Consider the following 5,112-nt stretch of genomic DNA (forward strand, 5'->3'; position numbering starts at 1 on the left):
GGGCCTCTCATGATTTTTTTTGTTTTTTTTTTTTTTTTTTCCCCTCGTCGACCCAGTCGGGTCGCCCGAGGCTGGGGCGACGGAGATGGGTTGACCTAGTCGGGCGACCCAAGTTGGGTCGACCCAGGCGTGCGATCCTGGCTGGGGACAGCAAGTCGATTCTATAAGTTTGCTTGCCAATTTTGCTAGCCAGGTCGGCTCACCAAGTCATCTAACCATGTGGTCTTTGCCAAATCAAGAATTGACTCTTTAAGTCCACTCACAGCTCGTCAAGCCGGCTCACCAAGATGACTTACCGTCTCGCCTCACCAGGTTGCCCCACCAGGTCGCCTCTTCTTTAAGACCGCTCACCATGTCGGCTCCCCAAGTCACCTCACCGAGTCGACTATTCAGGTTGCCTCACCAAGTCGACCCCTTAAGTTCGCTCACCAAGTCAGCTCCCTAAGTCAGCTCACCAAGTCGAATCACCTAGTCGTTTTACCACCTTGCCCCAGCAGGTGTGCTCGCCAAGTCGCCCCGCCGAGTTGCTTCTCTAAGCCCACTCACCATGTCAGCTCACCAAGTCGATTGTTCAAGTACGTTGCCAAGTCAACTCTTTAAGTTCGCTCACCAGGTCAGCCCGCCCAAGTCGCCTCTTTAAGTTCGTTCGCCAGGTCGGCCCGCCCAAGTCGCATCCGCGGGCTAACTCGCCGAGTCACCTCACGAAGTTGACTCTTTAAGTGCGCTCACCAAGTCAGCTCACCAAGTCGACTCACCATCTCGCCTCGATAAGTTGGCTTGCCGAGTTACCCCACCAAGTCGTCGCCTCTTTAAGCCCGCTCACCGTGTCAGCTCGTCAGGTCGGCTCACCAAGTCGACTAATCAAGTAGGCCCACCAAGTCGCCTCAAGGATAGCTCCTCGCCATGAGTCGCCTCACCATGTTGACTCTTTGAGCCCGCTCGCCGGGTCGCCTCACCAAGTCGACTCGAGTACGTTGCCAAGTCGACCCTTTAAGTTCGCTCGCCAGGTCGACTCGCCAAGTCAGCTCACCATGTCATCTCAACGAACCAACTCGCCGAGTCGCCTCACCACGTCGGCTCTCTAATACCACTCGCCAAGTCGCCCCACCAACTCGCCCCGTTAGGCCCACTCACCACATCGCCCCGTTAGGCCCACTCTCACCAAGTGGACTCTTTAAGTCTGCTCATAAAGTCGAGCCACCAAGGACTCTCACCAAGTCGACTCTCTAAGTCTGTTCATCAGGTCACCCCACCGAGTACTCTCACCAAGTCAACTCTTTAGGTCCGTTCATCAGGTCACCCCGCAAAGTCGACCCTCTAAGTTCGTTCATCGAGTCACCCCACCAAGTCGACTCTTTAAGTCCTTTCATCAAGTCACCCCGCCAAGCCGACTCTTTAAGTCCGTTCATCAAGTCACCAGAACAACTACTCTCACCAAGTCGACTCTGTAAGTCCGTTCATCAAGTCGGCCCACCGAGTACTCCCACCAAGTCGACTCTTTAAGTCCGTTCATCAGTTCACCCCGCCAAGTACTCTCACCAAGTCAACTCTTTAGGTCCGTTCATCAAGTCGACCCTTTAAGTCCGTTCATCAAGTCGCCCCGCCGAGTTGCTTCTCTAAGCCCACTCACCATGTCAGCTCACCAAGTCGGTTGTTCAAGTGCGTTGCCAAGTCAACTCTTTAAGTTCGCTCGCCAGGTCAGCCCGCCCAAGTCGCCTCTTTAAGTTCGTTCGCCAGGTCGGCCCGCCCAAGTCGCATCAGCGGGCTAACTCGCCGAGTCACCTCACGAAGTTGACTCTTTAAGTGCGCTCACCAAGTCAGCTCACCAAGTCGACTCACCATCTCGCCTCGATAAGTTGGCTTGCCGAGTTACCCCACCAAGTCGTCGCCTCTTTAAGCCCGCTCACCGTGTCAGCTCGTCAGGTCGGCTCACCAAGTCGACTAATCAAGTAGGCCCACCAAGTCGACTAATCAAGTAGGCCCACCAAGTCGCCTCAAGGATAGCTCCTCACAATGAGTCGCCTCACCATGTTGACTCAATGAGTCGCCTCACCATGTTGACTCTTTGAGCCCGCTCGCCGGGTCGCCTCACCAAGTCGACTCGAGTACGTTGCCAAGTCGACTCTTTAAGTTCGCTCGCCGGGTCGACTCGCCAAGTCAGCTCACCATGTCATCTCAACGAACCAACTCGCCGAGTCGCCTCACCACGTCGGCTCTCTAATACCACTCGCCAAGTCGCCCCACCAACTCGCCCCGTTAGGCCCACTCACCACATCGCCCCGTTAGGCCCACTCTCACCAAGTGGACTCTTTAAGTCTGCTCATAAAGTCGAGCCACCGAGTACTCTCACCAAGTCGACTCTTTAAGTCCTTTCATCGAGTCACCCCACCAAGTACTCTCACCAAGTCAACTCTTTAGGTCCGTTCATAGAGTCACCCCACCAAGTCGACCCTTCAAGTGCGTTCATCAAGTCACCCCACCAAGTCGACTCTTTAAGTTCATTCATCAAGTCACCCCGCCAGGTCAGCCCACAAATTACTCTCACCAAGTCGACTCTTTAAGTTCGTTCATCAAGTCACCCCGCCAGGTCGGCCCACCGAGTGGACTCTTTAAGTTCGTTCATGAAGTCACTCTGCCAAGTCGGCCCACCAGGTCGACTCTTTAAGTTCGTTCATCAAGTCACCCCGCCAGGTCAGCCCACCAACTACTCTCACCAAGTCGACTCTTTAAGTTTGCTCACCAAGTCACCCCGCCAGGTCGGCCCACCAAGTACTCTCACCAGGTCGACTCTTTAGGTTTGTTCATCAGGTCACCCCACCGAGTACTCTCACCAAGTCGACTCCTTAAGTTCGTTCATCAAGTCGCCCCGCCAGGTCGGCCCACCAAGTACTCTCACCAAGTCGACCCTTTAAGTTCGGTCATCAACTCACCCCGCCAGGTCGGCCCACCAAGTACTCTCACAAAGTCGACTCTTTAGGTTCGTTCATCAATTCACCCCGCCAGCTCGGCCCACCAAGTTCTCTCACCAGGTCGACTCTTTAAGTTCGTTCATCAAGTCACCCCGCCAGTTCGACCCACCAAGTACTCTCACAAAGTCGACTCTCTAAGTTCGTTCATCAAGTCACCCTGCCAGGTCAGCCCACCAAGTACTCTCACCAAGTCACCCCGCTAGTTCGACCCACCAAGTCGACCCTTTAAGTTCGTTCATCAAGTCACCCGGCCAAGTCGGCCCACCAAGTCGACTCTTTAAGTCCGTTCATCAAGTCACGTGACCAGGTCAGCCCACCGGGTACTCTCACCAAGTCGACTCTTTAAGTTTGTTCATCAAGTCACCCGGCCAGGTCGGCCCACCAAGTACTCTCACCAAGTCGACTCTCTAAGTCCGTTCATCAAGTCACCCCGCCAGGTCGGCCCACCAAGTCGAATCTTTAAGTCCGTTCATCAAGTCACCCCACCAAGTACTCTAACCAAGTCGATTCTTCGAGTGCGTTCATCAAGTCACCCGACCAACTACTCTCACCAAGTCGACTCTTTAACTATGTTCATCAAGTCACCCCACCAAGAACTCTCACCACGTCAACTCTTTAGGTCCGTTCATAAAGTCACCCCACCAAGTCGACCCTTCAAGTGCGTTCATCAAGTCACCCCACCAAGTACTCTCACCAATTCGACTCTTTAAGTCTTTTCATCAAGTCACCACACCAAGTACTCTCACCAAGTCAACTCTTTACGACCGTTCATCAAGTCACCTCGCCAAGTCGACCCTTGAAGTCCGTTCATCAAGTCACCCCACCAAGTACTCCCACCAAGTCGACTCTTTAAGTCAGTTCACGAAGTCACCCAACCAGGTCGGCCCACCAAGGACTCTCACCAAGTCGACTCTCTAAGTCTGTTCATCAGGTCACCCCACCGAGTACTCTCACCAAGTCAACTCTTTAGGTCCGTTCATCAGGTCACCCCGCAAAGTCGACCCTCTAAGTTCGTTCATCGAGTCACCCCACCAAGTCGACTCTTTAAGTCCTTTCATCAAGTCACCCCGCCAAGCCGACTCTTTAAGTCCGTTCATCAAGTCACCAGAACAACTACTCTCACCAAGTCGACTCTGTAAGTCCGTTCATCAAGTCGGCCCACCGAGTACTCCCACCAAGTCGACTCTTTAAGTCCGTTCATCAGTTCACCCCGCCAAGTACTCTCACCAAGTCAACTCTTTAGGTCCGTTCATCAAGTCGACCCTTTAAGTCCGTTCATCAAGTCGCCCCGCCGAGTTGCTTCTCTAAGCCCACTCACCATGTCAGCTCACCAAGTCGGTTGTTCAAGTGCGTTGCCAAGTCAACTCTTTAAGTTCGCTCGCCAGGTCAGCCCGCCCAAGTCGCCTCTTTAAGTTCGTTCGCCAGGTCGGCCCGCCCAAGTCGCATCAGCGGGCTAACTCGCCGAGTCACCTCACGAAGTTGACTCTTTAAGTGCGCTCACCAAGTCAGCTCACCAAGTCGACTCACCATCTCGCCTCGATAAGTTGGCTTGCCGAGTTACCCCACCAAGTCGTCGCCTCTTTAAGCCCGCTCACCGTGTCAGCTCGTCAGGTCGGCTCACCAAGTCGACTAATCAAGTAGGCCCACCAAGTCGCCTCAAGGATAGCTCCTCACCATGAGTCGCCTCACCATGTTGACTCAATGAGTCGCCTCACCATGTTGACTCTTTGAGCCCGCTCGCCGGGTCGCCTCACCAAGTCGACTCGAGTACGTTGCCAAGTCGACTCTTTAAGTTCGCTCGCCGGGTCGACTCGCCAAGTCAGCTCACCATGTCATCTCAACGAACCAACTCGCCGAGTCGCCTCACCACGTCGGCTCTCTAATACCACTCGCCAAGTCGCCCCACCAACTCGCCCCGTTAGGCCCACTCACCACATCGCCCCGTTAGGCCCACTCTCACCAAGTGGACTCTTTAAGTCTGCTCATAAAGTCGAGCCACCGAGTACTCTCACCAAGTCGACTCTTTAAGTCCTTTCATCGAGTCACCCCACCAAGTACTCTCACCAAGTCAACTCTTTAGGTCCGTTCATAGAGTCACCCCACCAAGTCGACCCTTCAAGTGCGTTCATCAAGTCACCCCACC

Source organism: Cupressus sempervirens, chromosome 2 (assembly GCF_028749045.1).
Source record: "Cupressus sempervirens isolate cs-2001-9-10 chromosome 2, ASM2874904v1, whole genome shotgun sequence".
Classification (NCBI taxonomy): domain Eukaryota; kingdom Viridiplantae; phylum Streptophyta; class Pinopsida; order Cupressales; family Cupressaceae; genus Cupressus; species Cupressus sempervirens.